The sequence below is a fragment of the Mirounga leonina genome, unplaced genomic scaffold, assembly GCF_011800145.1.
Source record: "Mirounga leonina isolate KUSES-001 unplaced genomic scaffold, KU_Mleo_1.0 Mir_125, whole genome shotgun sequence".
Classification (NCBI taxonomy): Eukaryota; Metazoa; Chordata; class Mammalia; order Carnivora; family Phocidae; genus Mirounga; species Mirounga leonina.
In genome coordinates, this window is record NW_023270305.1 from 32,203,160 (window position 1) to 32,223,285 (window position 20,126).

Genomic DNA, 20,126 nt, shown 5'->3' on the forward strand with positions numbered 1-20,126 from the left:
GCTTAACCAACTGAGCCACCCAGGCGCCCCTGAATATTTTTAATAAATTATTTTTCAGCCTAAACTAGCTAGGGTGGGTTTGTCTTACTTTCACTTAAGAACTCTAGAGTTGAGGGGCGCCTGGGTGGCTCAGTCGTTAAGCGTCTGCCTTCGGCTCAGGTCATGATCCCAGGGTCCTGGGTTCAAGCCCCGCGTCGGGCTCCCTGCTCAGCGGGGAGCCTGCTTCTCCCTCTCCCTCTGCCTGCTTGTGCTCTCTCCCTACCTGTTAAATAAATAAATAAAAATCTTAAAAAAAAAAATAAAAAAGAACTCTAGAGTTGAAACTGCAGAAGCCCAACTGCGAGGCCAGATGTGCGTGTCTCCTAGAAAGGCGAGACCAGGTAGAGGTGAGACTGTGGCGTGGGACAGCCCGAACATGCAGGGCTGGGGAGGGGAGACCTGCAAGTGATAAACAAGGTCCTGTGAGGGGTCAGGGAGAATGAGTCCTTAAGATATTTTTACCTGAGCAGGTGGAGCCTGAGGCCAATCAAACTCTGTGGTTGGGTTAAAGCGAAGGTCAGGGACCCACCCTCTCTCTCCCTAAAACAAAGAGAAGAGTCCTTTTTTCTTTTTTACTGTTTTGCTGTACATGAAGAGTGCCCTCGCTCGGTTATATTCTCTAAGGACTCAGTAAAGATCTAAATTTCTTCCAACTGAAATGTCCTTAAGTCAACAGGGTGCAGACGGGCAACACCCGTCCTGTTGTAACCTCAGAGAGAAGGGGAGTGAGTCCGTGGGGGAAAATGGAGGTGAGACCAAGCTTGGTGTGTAGTAGGTCTCTGTGTTTTTTTCTGGAGGCCAGAACACTAGTTTCCCTCAGATTTTCCAAGGGTTAGGGTGGGGGCTGACGGCTGATGGGTCTCTAGGGTGAAGAGCACAAGCTGGTAGCACCCTGCCCCTGCCTGCCCCTGGCACGCCTCTGTCCCACACACCCTGCCCTTCCCTCTTCCAGAGCCTTTACTCATAGCAGATTTTGCCATGTCACAGCTCTGCCTAAGACCCATGAGTGACTCCCCACGGCTCCTTGAATGAAGGAGCCAAATGCTTCTTGTTGCCTTGTAAGGTCAGGCCCCTATCTGCTTCTCCCGCCCCAGCCCCTCCATTTTCCCGCACGGACTCACACTCACCTTCTCTCTGAGGTTACAACAGGACGGGTGTTGCCCCTCTGCACGCTGTTGACTTAAGGACATTTCAGTTGGAAGAAATTTAGATCTTTACTGAGTCCTTAGAGAATATAACCGAGGGAGGGCGCTCTTCATGTATAGCAAAACACAGTAAAAAAGAAGAAAGGACTCTTCTCTACGTATGTAATACTTTAAAAAAATTTAACCCACCCCCCATCCATTTTACTCAGCTCTGCAAGGGGCAATACTCTCTTCACAGATGGTGGAAGCACATTCTCCTTCCCTAGACACCAGCCCTCTCCCCTCCAGCTGGGCCTGATTCTGCAGATTACCAGAGCTTCTTTAGCTACCTTTAAACTTGATCCATCAGCCCCCTGCCCAGATTCTAGAAGGAGCACCTGGAGAGAGCTCGGGAAGTGTCCCAGGATTCGGGAAGCCTGGGGAAGGTGGGGGTGGGGCGCAGGGTGGTTACAAACACTTATGTTACATGGCTTCTTTCATCCCTTTCTAGCCCCAAACGGGCTCCTTTTCTAGAGGCTGCACACCTGCCATTCTTCTGCTGCAACACTCCGGCCCCTTTCCTCCCTTTTCCTTCAGGCCACAGCTTATATGACCCCTCAGCAGGGGTCCCAGACCAGGGCCATCTGTCTCTCCCCACAACACATTCTCTCTTGGGGCTCCCACCATCATTAAATCTAGAGGTTTACTTCAGAGCTAGACTACAGACTCCCACTTGACCGGAAGCACTCTAAATGGGTAGCGACTGCATCTGTTCAGTTCAGGGCCCAATTCCAAGTGCCCAGCCCACAGCCTGGCACCTAGCCAGCTCTTAATAAATATTTGTTGTCGCTACATATTCAAATCTCCCTTGAAGCCTGCCTCTCTGTGAGCACCTACTACATGCTAGGCATTGGCCTGGGCACTGGAAATACTGCACAGAATGGCAGAAAAAAATCCCTGCCCGCTGGAGCCTTACATTCTACAAAGAGAGACAACAAATAAGAATTAAAAAAGAAAAAAAAAAGCTTGCGTCTCTGCAAACATCTCTGGTGTCTCTCTTCTGAAAGGCCATAGCTTGTTCCTTTACTGCCCCGTGGACACCAACCCCTAGGCCTAGACTGAGCAGTGTCCTGAGGCCCTTTCCCTGTTTATCTGCGAACAACTCCCTTCCCTAAACGCAGATGGACTACCAAGGACTCTTCTCTGGGCACCTGTGACTGACTGTGCCCTTACCGTACTGGGTCCTTTCCTCCATTTACCTTCCTGAGTGTGTGTGTGGGGGAGGCACCTATTCCCCCCCTACCTCTGCGCTCCACCCTCTCATTCCCCCACCCCGCATCTCCCTGGACGGATGTAATATGGCCCAACTTAGGTTTCCCTCTTCAGCTCAGAGCCAGAGAGCCAGATATCTGCTATTCCCGTGGCTTCCTCTTTCCTTTCACTGACTGGTAAGCCGAGAGATGATGGAAAACCGGCCAGGCCTTTTACCTCCCCCTTGGGAGAGACCAGGCACTGCTGCTAACGGATGTGTCACCATCCCACATCCTTCCTTGATGGGCGTGGAGGGCCCCGAGATCACCCTCCCCACCTTTACCAACGGAAAAATTTGAGACTCAGGCAGGGATGGATGCTGGGCCTTGGGCCAAGGCCATCTAATCGTATTATACACAGGACTAGAGCCCTCATCCCCTCACCCCCACCCGGTCGGCTACAGGGACCACAGCAGTCGTTCTACGGGAAAGGGCGGCCCCTGGTGGTGAGGAGAAGCGTGGCTGCCTGCCCTCAGGTGCAGGACAGGCCGACAGGAAGGGGCGTGGCCTGCAGGACCACCGACAAAGGTTTACCACCTGCTGTTGATGCAAGGCCCTTGCTTTGAAAACGGGCAGAAATTTGTGAAGTCCTATACAAATGAAAGATTTTAAAAATATGTACAAATAAGATGGAAGGTGTTATTAAAACGAGTACTGGGTGTTATACGCAAACAATGAATCATGGAACACTACATCAAAAACTAATGATGTGATGCATGGTGATTAACATAAAATAAAAAAACGAGTGTTTATGATTTTTTAAAAAAGATTTTATTTATTTATTTGACGGAGAGAGACACACAGCGAGAGAAGAAACACAAGCAGGGGGAGTGGGAGAGGGAGAAGCAGGCTTCCCACAGAGCAGGGAGCCGGATGCGGGGCTCGATCCCAGGACCCCGGGATCATGACCTGAGCGGAAGGCAGACGCTTAACGACTGAGCCACCCAGGCGCCCCTGTTTATGATTTTTTTTTTAAGATTTTATTTTTAAGTCATCTCTACACCCAACGCTGGGCTGGAACCTACAACCGCGAGATCAAGATCACATGCTCTACTAACTGAGCCAGCCAGGTGCCCCTCTGTTTTGATTTTAAATGATGGTTTTAACAAACTTTTATTTAAAACATTCACCTGGGTGGCTCAGTCGGTTAAGCGTCTGCCTTCGGCTCAGGTCATGATCCCGGGGTCCTGGGGTCGAGCCCCGCATCGGACTCCCTGCTCCGTGGGAAGCCTGCTTCTCCCTCTCCCACTCCCCCTGCTTGTGTTCCCTCTCTCGCTGTGTCTCTGTCAAATAAATAAAATCTTAAAAAAAAATAAATAAAACATTCATGTGCCAAGGATAACTCCATCAAAATGAGAATCTTGCAGTTGCACTGGGATGTGTAACCAGTGTGGGCACAGGGACTGTCCTGTATACAATATGTATGGTCCCGAGTCTCTCCCATGGCCCTGAAGGGGAAAGAGCCCAACTTTTGGTGCACCTTACCCTTAGCCATGTTCCCCGTAATGACCTAATTAACACTGCCTTGTGACTTTACCTGCATCCTGTCAGCTGGATCTTCAGGAAGCAGGGATAGGCATTAAATGGCTCTTGGCATTTCCCAGGCAAGTGACACAGGCTCTAATTGATTCAAGAGTCTGGTGCTCAGCCCTGGAATGCAGAAGTCGCTGTTACAGGAGAGAATGGGCTCTTATTTAAGATTCCAGGGCCTGGGGCAAGGCTGTCTCCAAGTTTCTATGGTATCTATCTCTCGTCTTGGGGCAGAGGACTAGTCAACAAAAGACCGGTTGTCTCAACAAAAGTACTTGGAAAACCAAGCCTTTGAGAACTTCCCAGACAGAAATGGGTATGCTTAAAGACCACCTGACTAGTTAATATGACCCCCACTCCTGCTACCAAGGGAACGTAGGCGACCTACTTTGAATATCATTTCTGAAGTTGTTTCTAATTGTTCCAAAAATAAATGGAATATTTCTAGGAAATACTGGTCTCGAGCTAACTACAGAAGAATAAAATCTCACTGACATTACAGGGTCATGACTATACCTTCATAAACTAGGTATTTTCCTATCAACCTTGATGATCAGGGACACAGCAGTACATGATCAGATCAGAAAGTGTAGAAGCTGAAAATAGGGTTGGAGACAGGAAGTCCAATATGTTGCTGGCCACTGTGGTGTCACTGCTCCCGATACAGGTGTAACCTGAATCCCCACTTGGGAGCCAGAAACCAGCTGAGAAGAGGCCTCTGGAGAGAGACTGTCCTGGTCCTGGAGGGTGGATGAAGTGCGGCCTCCGCACAGCTCATCCCACTCAGCAGACTGGACTGAGTTCCTGACTTGTGCTGAAGGGCCTGGGTAAGTCTCTTCTGTAACGCCTCAGAGGATCCTTGGGTAACCTGAAAGTTAGGACAAGAGTCTGGCGCTTGACCCTGAACTGTGAGCAGAGAGAGCGCATACTAAATGAGAATGCCCTGCTTCTAACTTCCTGGCAGCCTCTCAGCTTTATCAGGGTCTGTCATGTAAAGCTGATGCCTGGGCGCAGGGCACTGAAAGCGGTTCGACACCGCGGCCCGAACGGGGACACATATCCCAGGAGCCGGAGAACCCAGGCCTTCCCCGAGCCTCTCCAGGAGACCTGCAGGCCATACAAAGACCCTAACAGGCTCAGTCCCGCCTCAGGGTCCAGGCTGCTCCCCACCTCTTGGGAAAGGGAGTTCGCTCCAGGCGCGGGAGGAGCAGTCAGGGAGACGCACTCTGCATCCCTCTACCGCGGAGGGGCCAAGCCCCCACCCACCATCCCCTTTCCCCAGCAGCCCAGGCTCGCGGGAAGGGCGGGCCAGGGCTCCGGTCAGCGGAGAGGCAGGGCTCGGACCCGCGGCCCTACGGCCGAGCAGTGTGTGCAGGGGCGAGGAGCCCGGCTGGCGGGGAGAGAAGACCCTCTTCTCTGTAGCAGGGAAGCCCCCATTCCGCGATGCGGATCCCACCGCGCCGGTCACTCTTCCGGTCCTGAGCGGCCGCGTCCCTGAGGCCCCGCCCCGCAGCCCACTGCATGCTGGGATTTGTAGTTCCTGGGGGGCGGGGCTAGCACGGCTTGGCGTGGGTGGGTCTGTGTGTCCCGAGGTCAGCTGTGGCGTCGCGGTCCTCGTGACCTCATGCCCGCGGGCCCACTGGATCTGGGGTTGGCATTGAGGTCGCAGGCCTCAGCTCCCGAGGCCCCGCCCCGTGGCCCAGTCCTACCGGGACTTGTAGTTCGGGCTGGGGTTCGGTCCTGGTTAGGGCCGGGGGTGGGAGGGGGGTAGGGGGGTAGGTGTCGTAGTGCCATCCTATTCCTCTTTGGCCTGGATCTGGACAGTGGACTTGGCCCGGGACTCGCAGCTCCGGCCAGGCTCCCTGTGGACCTTTTTGCAGCCGGCCCACCGCCTCAGCGGCACCTGCAAGACCAGCCTCTAGATGGGCAAACTGAGGCAGAAAGAACTGCTTGCTCAGGCTGCGGTCTGCCCTGGTGTCAGGCCGAGTCAGGCCCGAGTGTGAACGTGAGAGAGGAAAGGCCAGAATGAGGGCTTGGCCTGGGAAGCCCAGCCCAGGCCTGTGGGCCATGGTGGGCAAGGGGAGGGTCCAGGGCCCTTTCAGTTCTTAAGAATCTGTGATCAATGCTGTCTCAAAATGATGAACAAGCTCGCCCAGGACTGGCTGAGCACATTAGAGCTGACCACCCCATAGGGTTGACAGATAAGATTTTATTTGCCAAATTTGGCAACCCTACAGACCCGCCCTCAGGGAGGAAGGAAGTTTCTCCTGAGGAAGAAAACCAAGAAATGGGGCAATCCTAGTCCACAGGTTTGCTTTGAGGATTACATAAACAGGGTTTGGGGGGTGGGTTGTTTTTTTTAATTGAAATATAGGTGACATACAATATTATATTAGTCTCAGGTGTACAACATAGTGACAATTACATATATTAGGGAACACCACCATAAGTATCGTTATCATTAAGTATAGTTACCATCTGGGGGTGGGAGTGTTTTGTAAACTGTAAAGTCCAGGGCATGGGTGAGGAGTTACCATCGTCAGAATTTGAACTTGAGACACTGGAGAAAAGGCTCTGGGCCTTCAGGACCCTCACTTTAAAAGGGAACGTACACTTACTATAGTTATCTTAGATGTGTCCATCAGGAGAAGCTGGGTGGTAGAGACATGGGACCTGTCTATAATATTTTTTTTAAGTGGGGTGCAAATGAATCAAGGATGGTCTTACTGCTCAAAGGTTACAAAGCCCTTTGGGTGTTTGTTCGTTGACTGCTTTATTGAGTGTACAATCCACAGACTTCTGCAACTATTACCACAATCTAATTTTATTTTTTATATTTTTAAGATTTTATTTATTTATTTGACAGAGAGAGACAAAGCGAGAGAGGGAACACAAGCAGGGGGAGTGGGAGAGGGAGAAGCAGGCTTCCCGCCCAGCAGGGAGCACGATGCAGGGCTCGATAGATGCTTAAGGACTGAGCCACCCAGGTGCCCCTACCACAATCTAATTTTAGAACATTTTCATCACCACAAAAGGAAACTCCTACGTATTAGCAGCCACCCCCTAAACCACACCCCCTTATCTCCTCCAGTCCTAAGCAACCATTAATCTACTATTTATTTCTACCGATTTGCCTGTTCTGGACATCTCATGGAATCATATAATACGTGGTCTTTTGTGATGGGATTCTTTCACTTAGTATAATGTTTTAAAAATTCATCCAGGTTGTAGCATGTGTCAGTACTCTATACTGTTTTTTGCAACTTCTTGTGAATCTACAATTATTGTGAAATACAACTTCTTTTCTTTAAAGCCAAGTATCTGGAGGGTGAACAGAGGTAACTTGTTGCAAGTGAAAGGACTCCCAGCTGGGACTAGCATTTGATGCTGAGAGTAGGGTGGGCCCTGGGAAAGGAGGGAGGAGCAGGGCCTGGTGGGGAGGAGGGGGCGCCTGACTCAGCCCAGCCCTGCCTCAGGAGGCTGTGTGCTGTGACTGTTGGGAGGTCCCCCCGCCGCCAGGCTCCCAATCCACCCTCTGCCACTCACTAAAGGGATCATGGAGCAAGTTTTTGTTTGTTTGTTTGTTTGGTTTAGTTTGGTTTGACTTCATTTGGTCTCCATTTCCTCATCTGTAAAAGGGGGATAATGAAATGATCTACTTTAGAAAATAAATGGGAGGACTGAAGGAGAAAATCATAAAAAGGACAGCACATGGCATATAGTGCCAGCCCTTAAGATTGTTAGCTCTTATGATGAGCTTACAGCGGTGTTGAGGATCCAGTGTGACCCTGGCTTTGAGGGGATAAACCAGCCCTTCCTCCTGCCCCGATCACCCAGTGCCCTTCTTGTCACCATAGTGCTCCCCTGAAGCTCCTTCTGGCCCACTCATTCTTGCCGTACTGGACGAATCCCACTTTCCCAGAGGTTGCCAAGAAACTCCAGCATGTCTGCCCAGAATGTCTCTGAGGACCCAACAGCTTTATTCAGAAAATATGGCAGTCCAGACCCCTGGCCATTCCTCAGAGCTGGTTGAAAAGATCTAGAAAAATTCATTACGGATCAAATTTAAAGGCTAGATGCATTCTGAGTCAGTGCCTTCAAAGGAATATTTTGGGGAATTTTGATGTTGGAATTTTTAAGTGTTGCAACAGATCCCTGCCAGCTTCCCAGGCTGAGGAAATACAACAGCTCAGCCTGAGCCGTGCCTCTGGATTGGAGTCAGAGGACCCAGAAGGGACTCCTTGTCTGCTGTCTGCATTTTACAGATTGGAAACAGACTCAGAGAGAACCATATGGCAGGGTAGTTAGAAGCCAGGTTGGGAACTCAATTAGGGAGAATCCTTTGCAATTTCAAGAAATCCTTAGCCCTGGAAATCAATTCATAAGCCTGGGTCCATGGACACAGAAGCAGAGAGCTGGCCATCTTGGATGGCTCCAGACCTTGGCCAGAGCCCAAGCAGCCACACCCAGAAGTCAGTGTCGGATGCCTCTCTCTCCTGTTGTTTTTTTTTTCCCCAGACAGACGTTTGTCTTAGAAGTGGTTTATTAATAATAATGGTAATAGCACCTTGCATGTGTCCAGGCCTTTATTTTTTTCAAAGAGCTTCCCACGGGTCATCTCATTGGATGCCCACAATTCCCCAAGGTAGGATGACTGGGTTATTGTCCTCCCTTCACAGGTGAGGAACCTGTGGCTCAAAAGGTTTAAGTGACTTTCCCAAGGTGACAAAGTACCTTGGGGACGCACTAGAATGTGGGGATTTTGCTCTCTAATCTGCTAATCAGAGTAAAAATCTAGTTTAAAAAAATGTTTTTTGAGTGTCTGTTACCTGCTAGGTGCTCTGCTGGGTGCTGGCGTCTGTGGGGAGCAGGTATTTCTTGTTCTCTTCAAGGTCCTTCCAGCTGGACTAAGAATCAAGTTGATGTGAGACAGATTAACAGGAGAAAATCAAATTTAATAGCGTACATATGGGAACCCACATAGATGTGGAAATTCCAGAGACAGTCAGGCAAAATGAGATCCAGTTGTCATTCTGAATTAAGGAGAAGGGGGTAGGGTTCTGGGACTTCAAAGGGAAAGAATGCAACTCACAGGAGGATGAACAAGAGTAAATGTTTGGTCGACAAATGTTTTCTAGGCCACTCAGAAACAATGGGACAGAGAGGACTTTGATCAGATGGGCCTGGGGTAGGTTCCTTCCAGGCTACCATACCTGGTTCATAGTATAATGTAGCTGTTGATGGTGATAGCTGTCTTCCTGGAGCAGCTCCTCTACTTAAATTCTTTTAGGCATTTGGTAGGGGAAGGGGGTAAAGAGCTTTTCCTGAATTTGCTGGGTTTTGGTTGCTTTTTAACTCAATATGACCTTCATGCCAAGGTGGCCCATCTTGGCATGGCCTGCCCTTGGACTCTTCATTTCACAAGGATAACCTGATGTAGCTCCTGGCTGGAGGAGCCAAAAGTGTGGTGGGAGAGGCACACGTGTAGCAGATGATAAAAAGTGATGACAAGGGAACTTTCCAGGGGGGTGGACGTGTTTTATATCTTGGTAGGATATAAGTTTACATGGGTGTTTGCAAATGCCAAAACTCATTATGCTTATGCTTTGTGCATTTCACTGTAAATTTTACCTAAAAATGTAGAAAATGGGAATGCTCTGGGAAGACTATGTCTAGCCGGGCGTTGGAGGGCACAACTGTTGGGAAGTGGGCCAGAGAGGCAAACTAGGTTACCCACGGGTACAATTCCACCTTCCTTTGTGGGGTGTGGTTGAAAAGTTTTCCCATGGAGGCTGTAGACCCAGATGGCCTAGTAGCCTTGATGCCCAGAGCACCTGGGGACTACAGAGGAGGGAGGCAGGGATCGCTGCATGTTTCAGGAGATGGATATTTCAACTGAGTCTGCAGGGTGAGCAGTTGGCCAGAGGAGGGTGGACAGGTGGAGGGTGGTTTCTAAGCACTGCTCAGTGAAGTGTGGTTGCCTAGCATGGTCCAGACAGAAAGGGGTAGAACCAGACTTTGAACTACTTCCCTTACCCCAAGCCCCATCATAGGCCTCAGAAATTCAAGCTTGTGGGGCGCCTGGGTGGCTCAGTCATTAAGCGTCTGCCTTCGGCTCAGGTTGTGATCCCAGGGTCCTGGGATCGAGCCCTGCGTCCGGCTCCCTGTTCTGTGGGAGGCCTGCTTCTCCCTCTCCCACCCCCCCTGCTTGTGTTCCCTCCCTCTGCTTGTGTTCCCTCTCTCCCTGTGTGTCTCTCTGTCAAATAAATAAATAAATAAAATCTTTAAAAAAAAAAAAGAAAAAGAAATTCAAGCTTGTTGGAATATTTTTTTAAAAATAAATTTTCGGGCGCCTGGGTGGCTCAGATGGTTAAGCATCTGCCTTCGGCTCAGGTCATGATCTCAGGGTCCTGGGATCGATCCCTGCATCCGGCTCCCTGCTCTGTGGGAGGCCTGCTTCTCCCTCTCCCACTCCCTCTGCTTGTGTTCCCTCTCTCCCTGTGTGTCTCTCTGTCAAATAAATAAATAAATAAAATCTTTAAAAAAAAAAAAAAAAGAAATTCAAGCTTGTTGGAATATTTTTTTAAAAATAAATTTTACTGGGGCCACTGAGTGGCTCAGTCAGTTGAGCATCTAACTCTTGGTTTCAGCTCAGGTCATGATCTCGGTGTCCTGGGATTGAGCCCCATGTCGGGTATGCTCAGTGTGGGGTCCGCTTGGGATTTTCTCTCCCTCTTCCTCTGCCCCTCCCCCTACTTGTGCTCTCTTTCTCTCTCTTTCAGATAAATAAATAAAATCCTTATTTATTCATCTGAGAGAGAGCAAGAGAGAGCGTGCATGAGTGGGGGGAAGGGCAGAGGGAGAGGGAGAAGCAGACTCCCTGCTGAACAGGGGCTCCCTCCCAGGACCTGACCTGAGCCAAAGGCAGACGCTTAACCGACTGAGCCACCCAGATGCCCCTAAAATAATTTTTTTTAATAAATTTTATTTATTAATTTTTAAAATAAACTCGACCCCCAACATGGGACTCAAACTCATGACCAGGAGATCAAGAGTCCCAAGCTCTACTGACTGAGCTAGTCAGGCACCCATAAGCTAGTTGGAAGTTCTTGTTTTTGTTTTTTTATTTTTAGATTTATTATTCATTTGAGAGAGAGAGAGAGCACAGGGCTCGATTCTAAGACCCATGAGATCATGACCTGAGCTGAAACCGAGAGTCAGACACTCAACCAGCTGAGCCATCCCGGCGTCCCTAGTTGGAAATTTTAAAGCTGCTTTCCAAGAAAGGAGAACAGTGTCCCATTACTACTGTGTCGGGAGGCCAGGTCCATACCCTGATCGCAATGCCTTTTGTCAGCTGACATCTTTGGGGGTTTGCCTGCGGCTCATGACTCTCCACTGAAGATCCAAGGTGGCAGTGTGGCCCATGTGCTGTCTGACTCACTTCCTGGAGGGCCTGGCTGGCTGGTGCATACGCTGGCTGGCCTGTTTTCCTCTGAGTAGAGAGAAAGGGGAGAGATATCACAGGTCTAGCACCAGCTTTGAAGCCAGATCAGCCTGGGCTAGGATCCTGGTTCTGTGGCTGAACTGGGAGTGTGACCCTGGACCAGTCACCCCCTCTGAGCCTCCCTGACTCTTCTCCGTCCATGAAGATAATCATGGGGGTAGTAAGTCTGAGGACAGAACCACATCGTGTGCAGAGCACTGAGAACATAGCAGGCCCTCGAGGCACAGACAGCAGCTGTCGGAGCTCGACCGAGGCCGAGGACCTGTCCGTCGATTGGGCTGTGGACACCGCCATCCCTGGCGACGTTTCCCCGCGCTGCTGGGCTGTCGTTAGCCCCCCTAATACCCGCCTCAATTCTCGGTCCGCGTGCGCGTCCCGGGCCCCCGGGCAGGGTCAGGGGCGAGGGGGGCTCAGCAGCGCCCCCAGCCGGCTCCGGCCGCCCGCGCGCCTCCCTCTGACTCCCCGGAGGCCGCCGTCCGAGGCGCCCGGCGAGGCGCTGGCAGGCAAGCAGCGCTCTGGGGTCTGACCGTCCGGCGCCCCGCTCCCCTGTAGGGGGCGAAGGGGCTCAGCTGGCCCGGGGCGCCTCCTCGGGGCGCTCGCTCCCCCTCTCTTTGGGGCACACCCGCTTGCCTTGTCGTGTCTCCCCGCTTCCGGAGAGGAGGGGCGGGAGAGGGCGGATCCTTGCTCAAGAAATGCTTTATTTTACTCCATCTGTGACAAACCGAGCATTCCTGCTGGGGGAGCCTGGAGGGAGAGGAGAAATGTGGGTCTGGTTGAAAAACAAACCAGCCGAAACAACAACAACAACAAACAAGTTTTAGAGTCTGGTTACGAGATAATGTTTTTAGCGCGTATTGAGTGCCAAGGCGCTTGGGATTCCCAGGCTGAGTGACCTGCTCTTTTGTTTCGCTGTTAATTCGCAAACCTCTTTTTATTTTTGTGGTGTTGGGGCCACGTTTCGCCAAGTGAGGCTCAAGTGTGGAGAGCAGGGACTCCCATTCATCCTGTGTCCTCGGTAATGCACAGAGTCAGTCCAGAACCTAAGAGTCAACCCCAGTTATGCACGGGGGCAGACTAGAGTCGGGAAACCTTGCTAGGGTGGGAGTACCGGGTGAGGGACAAGAGGCGGTGTGGTGTGGTGTAACTTCCCATCCCCCTGCCAGCTCATGGTTGGAGGGGGCAGGGCCATTACTTCCTGAGGTGCCCAGCATAGGTACTGGGGTCCCCTAGTAAATTCCTTTGTTGGGAAGAAAAATAAGTCTAGGTTTATTAAGCATCTATTTGTTAATTTTATGATCTCATTTAATCTTCACCTTTACCTTTCTGCCCATTTTACAGATTGGGCCTGGTGAGGCTCCAGATTAAACACAGTGAGTCAGTAGTCAAACTATTCAACTCTTTTCACTCTGCCAGGTTATCTGCCCAGCCTCTGGTTCTTGTGGGGGACTAGGCTCTTGCTGGTATTACAACCCAGATTACCCTGTGTTTAAGGCCAGCAGTTTGACCATGGAGACACTCAGATGCCAGCTAGTCTGCCTTCTCCAAAGAGAATTTACCATCTTGCTCTGGTCCAGAAATTTTTTATTTTTAAGATTTTATCTATTTATTTGACAGAGAGATAGTGAGAGCAGGAACACAAGCAGGGGGAGTGGGAGAAGGAGAAGCAGGCTTCCCACCGAACAGGGAGCCCGATGTGGGGCTGGATCGCAGGACCCTGGGATCATGACCTGAGCCGAAGGCAGATGCTTAACGACTGAGCCACCCAGGTGCCCCTGGTCCAGAAATTTTAACACATGGATTGACTTAGTTCTACTGTCCAAATTGCCATCTCCTGGGTGGAGCCTTGACCCTAAAGGCTGAATCTTATCTTTAATTAGCCTGTTGACCAGCCCTGGGCCAGGGCAGGCCTGTGTTCAGAACAGGCAGGCCAGAGTCCTGGGCAGAGGAGCCGCACGTGTGGCTGAGTAACTGGGGGCTCACTTTCTCCTGGAGCACACACAGACTGTGCATCCCTCTGCATGGATTCAGAAAGAAGTGGAAGCTTCCCTTACTCGGCCTCTGCCTCCCATTCTTGTGTGACCTCGCACAGGACCGTGGGCTAGCCTCTTGTGCTCGCAGGGCCTCAGCATCCTCCTCTAGAAAGTGTGCAAGCAAGTTGGCCACACTAGTTCTAGGGTCCTGTGATGTGACGTAGGCAAGATGGCCCCTGGGCTGAGCCAGAACCACTTTTTTTTTTTTTTTAAGTAGGCTCTACACCCATGTGGGGCTCAAACTCACAGCCCCAAGATCATGAGTCTCATGCTCTACCCACTGAGCCAGCCAGGCGCCCTGAACAACTCTTCCTTTTATTGCTGTCCCTCAGAGCACCCAGGGCCAAGACTGTGTGTCAGTAAACATCTAGTGAAGGAGGAGATCAGCCAGGGTAGACTCCAGAGGCATTTGGAATGCAGGACACAGCAAAGAATGTTTTCCAGACCCCAGACACTCCCTCATTAGTGAGCTTAAAAAAAAAAAAAATCAAATGTATGCATTCAGGGCAAGGAGAAAGACAAGTCTGGGGGAGGAGGAAAAAGTCACTGCAGAGGCAGTGACCCCACCCAGGAAATATGACTAACCCAGCTGAGGCTGGGGCTGGCAGACACGGCCGCCCAGTGCTGGTGAGTGTGGTGGCTTTCCTGGGGCTCTCCTCGCAGGTCCCAGACTCAGAGGCGACCCTGGCCAGCAGCCAGCTGAGGCCACTATGGGGAGGCCCGGAGCCGGGGTGGACCTCAGCCCCCGGGGGGTGCCCGCGAGGAGCCAGGCCGGCGGCATCCCCTGCTGGCCGCCGGTGCTCGCCCTCCTCCATCGAGGCCGGCCGGCCTCTCAGCACTGTCCCCCGGAGCGGGAGGGGACCAGGCTCCGCGGGGGCGGGGGCGGAGCCCGGCGGGGCAGGTGGGCGGGGCAGCCCGGGCCGGGACCTGGGGAAGTGAGAGGCTGGGTGCGGCGGGCTGGGAGGAAGAACCTGAAAAGCAGAAGGGCGAGGAAGGAGAGCTGCGGAAAGGTGAAAGTGGCAGGGTGGCTGAGGGAGCGTCGGCCCCGGGGACTCCTGGGTCAGGCGTGTCCTGGCTGGCGGGAGAGGTGGTGCGGACCTCCTGACAGATGTGAGGCTGCCCATCCCAAAGACTGGACTGGAGTGATTGTAGACGCGTGGGCTGCAGTGGTTGGGGGAGGGGACAGCATTTGAACTCAACCTAGCACAGCCCATTATTTTGCAGATCCAACGAGACCTCAGCTGAAGGTCTGGTCCTGGGCTTGGGGTAGGGGAAGGGAAGGAGGAGGGAAGGGAGGGTGGAGGAGGTCCCCCAGGCTGTCTTCAAAGGCAGGTTCCTTCCGAAGTCCGGCCAGCCCCGTGTGCATCCTCCCCCACCCGGGGCCCCATGACGGTCTCACTGGATTCCCCAGCCTCTGCTTTCTGCCTCCGGGCCTGCTGCAACCTGTCCCAGCCTGTGAAATCTCTCTCTCTCTCTCTCTCTCTCCCTCTCTCTCTCTCTCTCTCTCTCTCTCTCTCGGGCTCCAACTGCTCCAGGAATCGCAGCACAAGTCCTGTGTATCCGACGCACCCTCTGAGCACCTGCAGGGTGCCGGGCACAGGGTGGGGTTTATAGCGGCGGAAAAGTTTTCCCTTCCCTTCTAGGTTCTTTGGCTGGTCTATTAAATCTATATAAGACAGATTAACAGGACAAAACCGGAAAGTTTAATAACGTGTATACCTGCTGTATACTTGGGAGAGACCCAGGAAAATGCCCCGAAATGGTCGAAGCCATCACCTTAAATACCATCTTATGCTAAAGAAAAAAGATGTTGGGGGTCCGTTAGGGGAGGTTACCAGGAAAAGCACGGTGAACAAGGGTAAGATTGTTATGCAGATTTAAGTGGCTGCTTTCCCCTCTGATAAGTTGCTACAGTCATTCCCCCTCCCTTCCTGAGGCAGTGGGAGACACCCTTACAGAGGGAGATTTCCCTTGTAAGTGTAAATGTGTCTTATGAAGGACAACTTCTACTTGGTTTTCAGAATGTCACCTGTGTCTGCTGCTTCTTAAAAATAGCCGGTTTAAAAGAATCAGCATGCAAAGAGGCTTATTTCGGGGTGGTATATTTTGCTCCCCTTCAGGTTCCAGCTAGGTCCAGAGAGACAAAATACAGTCCCCGCCCAATAGGCCTTTATAGTCTAGTAGGGGAGGGGGCAGATCCATAACTCCGAGTACTGTGGCAGAGTGGGAAGAAGCAACGGTTTTAATGTAAGAGGTATGTATGGAAGAGGCTGTCTTGGGAGGTGGTGAGTTCCCCATCACCAGAAGTGTTCAAGAGGAGGATGGTGAGGGATGCTATAGAAGGGATTCCTGCACTGTGTGCGTATGGGCATGTGTTGGGAGGCAGATGCGGAGCAGATTTAGATAAGTATTTAGACTCCTTCTAACGCTGACATCTGTGATTCTGTGACATTCCCCACCTAGGGGAAGTTTGTCTTTGGCCCCACTGGGTGTGATGGCTCCCTCCTTCTCTGCCTCCTCCAGTTAGACCACGAGACATGGGTTGTTCTTTCTCATTTCTTTGCCCCCACCATCACTCTGCCCAGTGCCAAGCTCCCAGCGTAGACTTTGTATGGAATTGCATAGAGCCTGGCGTGGGCTGCTAGAGGAACGCAGGAGTGTCAGGCAAGTCTGTGGCTCTGGCTGAGACATGAAGCTGTCAGGTCATCCTAATAGACCACCTGCAAGTAGAGACTGAGGTGTCTGCTCCCGAGTGAGAGGGCCAGGAGCACTCCCAGAAAAGGCTGAGGCTACCAAATGCCCTGGCAGGCTCCTTGGACAGCTGGGGTTTGGTCTGAGCCTGGAGGGTGCATACTGGACTTGAGGGTGGGCGTGCACGCTGAGAAAGCTCACGCTGCTGTGGGCTTGGGCAGAGCAGCTGGAAGGGAGAGGTGTCAGGTAGCCCCTGGAGCAGAACCTGGAGCAGAAGGCCAAGGGGCAGGGACCTGATGGGACAGCAAGGGTTTCCGCCCTGACCTGAGTTTTAGAGTCGCCTGGGACTTCTCACACACGCTATCCAGGCTCCACCCCCAGAACTCTGATTTTAACTGTTCTGGTGTGTGGCCTGGACATTGGGATTTTTTTTGAGTTTGATGATTCTGATGTAAGGCAGGTGTGAGGTGCCATTCTGGACAGTTAACTGGCAGCAGAGAATCCACTGGAACATATGTTCAAAATGCAGATGCACAGGCCCTACTCCACGCCTCTGTGATCAAAATCTCCAGGCCTGGGGCCGGGGCCTCTGCGTTTTATAAGATCCCAAGCTAATTTTACCAGGCAGCCAGGATGATGAAGAAGCAGGTGGCCAAACCCCTTTCATCAAAACCCTGCAGTGGCTCCCAGAGACCTGTAGTCCCAAGAGGGGGCTGCCTGCTTCTGAGTTATGGCCTGAGCTCCCAGATCGGGAACACAGAAGGAGAAACAGTAAAGCTAACAACTGACCCTCTTGTTCACACCATCTCTCCGCTGGCTTGGGCATAGGGCAGCCGCCTCGCCATTTCAGACCTGAGTCACAGGCTGAGTAAGTAGCCTGTGGCAGCGGATGTGGGCAAGCGTGTGACCTTCTGTGGAATGGAGGAACATTAAAGTTTCCCTCCGCCAAGCTTCCCCCTCACCACTTCCTGCTTTGGGAAAGAGTGGTTCCCAAAAATGCCTTCAGCTCTGTTGTGAGCTAGGAATGGAAAAGAAGTCATGATTCCCGTGGTATTTGACATCCGTAACCACTGCTCCTGTTTTTCCCTCCGCTTTCTGCTCAGACCCAAGACCCTCTGCTCTTCCGCCCATCCCCTAAAGATGGCCCTTCGCCCTTCCTGCTTCCCCGGTCCCCAAGAAGCTCCCCATGGTGCCAGTTTGCCTCTTCACCCTGAAATTCCCCAGGCCCCTGCTCTGAGTCACAGAGGCTCACCTTACAAAAATGCCCTTCACCTGCCCAGCGTGAACTGTGTTACAGTGCTTGCTAGTGTGTGAGCTGTGCATTTTAAGCCAAAAAAAAAAAAAAAAAAGAAGAAGCTGTGTAGTAATCGGCACATAGGAAAGAGATGGTGAGTGAAGCTGTAGCTACTGCATTTGCTGAATTTTTTAAAAATATATATATTTTGGGCGCCTGAGCGTCTGCCTTCGGCTCAGGTCATGATCCTGGGGTCCTGGGATCGAGCCCCACATCGGGCTCCCTGCTCTGCTCAGCGGGAAGCCTGCTTCTCCCTCCCCCACTCCCCCTGCTTGTGTTCCTGCTCTCGCTATCTCTCTCTCTGTCAAATAAATAAAATCTTAAAATATATATATATATATTTATATATATATATATATTTTTTTTTTTTTTTAAATACTTGCCTTGACCATTTTCCCCCTGAGTAACTTGTCCAAAAAAGGTTGCTTTCACTGGTGGCCTATAGAATAACATGACGTTTGAGGTGTGGGGGAGGAAAAACTCCCCTGCCCCTCCAGGTCCTTCTTGCTGGACTTAGAATCAGATTGACAGGAGACGGATTAACAGGAGAAAATTAAATTTAATAGCATACATATGGGGAATCCACACAGACATGGAAATTCCAAAGACAGTGAAGCAACAAGACTCTTAATAGGAGCTAAGGAGAGGGGTAGGGTCTGAGGATACAAAGGGGAGAAAGACCATCAGCAGGAAGGTGAGAGGAGATGCTTGGAAAACAAAGGTCGCCCCATTATACAGGGAAGTTTCTTAGGTAAAGAGGAATCTGTTAAGAGCTCTCTTCCTAGTATAAGTAGGCAGTTAAAGGGGCGGTAAACCACTTTTACTGAACCAGTTGGGTTTTGATTGCTTTTAAGTCAAAATAATGTTCATGCCAAAGTGGCCTATCTTGGGGTGCCTGCGATTGTCCCCTACAGAGGCATTTGAGGAGAGCTGGTCATACTCAAGTGATTGTTGATGCCTGGGAATCGGGAGTTTAGAATTAGGGAAGGCACTAAGTGTAATGTTAGCTTTAGGGATTTTGTGTTTCTGTGTTTGTTTTTGGTAGGTACCTTTTATTAGTTTGAGGAAGTTCCCTTCTATTGCTAGTTTGCCGAAAGTTTTTTTTTAGTCAGGAACGGATGTAGAATTTTAGTAAATGCTTTTTCTGCATCTATTGAGATGGTTATATATGTATATACACACATATATTGTCAATGCAATATATATAGTTGATGCAAAATGAACAAACCTTTTAGAATCTCTAAAAGAAAGAAAGAGAGTTTTATTTGAGCCCAAGTTAGGACAGTTGCCCGGGAAACATGCTCTTCACAGGGAAGAATGTTCTCCAGAGAATAGACAGTTTTTACAAGGTTATATACTTTGCTACATCTTGCAAAAGCTCCAGAGATTATAGATTAGCATATAAGTAGGAACCATGAGTTTCAACGTCAAGGAATGCAAGAAGTAGGAGCATTGGTCAATATCTTAAGAACAAGATGGCTTCCTTCAGGCTACTCATTTAAAAGGCACATGTACAATGTATGTTTGGTGCGACATAAATCAGGATTTTGGTTTAAACAAAGTTTATGTACAGTCATGCTGACTTAGAAAGAAATAAGGTGGATTACGTTGATTGATTTTCAGATGTTTAACTTTGCATTCTTGGGTTAAATGCCATTTAGTGTTTTATCCTTTTTATATATTGAATTCCATAAGCTAAAATTTTGATAATATTTTTTGTGTCTATGTTCATAAGGGATGTTGGCCTAATTTTTAAAAAGATTTTATTTATTTATTTGTTTGTTTATTTATGAGAATAAGAGAGAGTGAGCATGGTGGGGAGGGGCAAAGGGAGAGGGAGAGAGAGAATCCCAAGCAGACTCCTGACCTGAGCCAAAATCAAGAGTCAGACATTCAGCTGACTGAGCCACCCAGGTGCACCCTAATTTTCTTTTCTATAATATATTTATCTGGTTTGTTATATCAGGATAATGCTGGTGACATAGAATGAATTGGGAGCTGTTCTCTTCTATTTTCTGGAAAAGTTTGCATAGAATTGGTACTATGTCTTCCTTAAATTTTTGGTAGAATGTACCATGACTTGGGGGTCACCTGGGTGGCTTAGTCAGTTGAGCATCCAACTCTTGATTTCAGTTCTGGTTGTGATCTCAGGGTCCTGGGATTGAGCCCCAGGTGGGGCTCCCTGGTCAGTAAGGAGCCGTTTCTCCCTTTCCCTCTGCACGCCCCCCACTCATGCTCTCTCTTTCTCAATAAATAAATAATCTAAGAAAATAAAATTTAAAAAGAATGTACCATGACTTGGAGTTGGAGGGGGAGTTAAGTACAAATTCAGTTTCTTTAATAGCTATTGGAACTATTCAGGTCATCTATTTTTTTCTTGAGTGAACTTTCATTATTTGTATCCTTCAAGGAATTTGCCCATTTGTTGAATATATTGGCATCAGTTTTTGTAATATTGTCTTTATCCTTTTAGTATTTGTAGAATCTGTAGTGAATCATCTCTCTTATTTCTGAATTGGAAATTTGTCTTTTCTTTTTCCTAATCAGTTTGTCTAAAGGTTCATCAGTTTTATTGATTTTTTTTTTCAAAAACCAGCTTCA

The 20,126-nt window shown here is 50.1% G+C and overlaps 1 protein-coding gene across 3 annotated transcripts in view; it reads left to right on the plus strand.

The window, feature by feature from the left end:
• Positions 1 to 20,126, plus strand: part of CAPG (capping actin protein, gelsolin like) — a 29,159-nt gene that overhangs the window by 810 nt on the left and 8,223 nt on the right. The window contains exon 2 of one of the 3 annotated variants that reach the window (XM_035001174.1): positions 4,671 to 4,830. The gene's annotated coding sequence lies outside the window, so the exon portion shown is untranslated. Of the gene's footprint in view, positions 1 to 4,670; positions 4,831 to 14,149; positions 14,168 to 14,461; positions 14,551 to 20,126 lie in introns of those variants that run through there. The other 2 variants (XM_035001175.1, XM_035001173.1) reach the window with 2 other exon arrangements.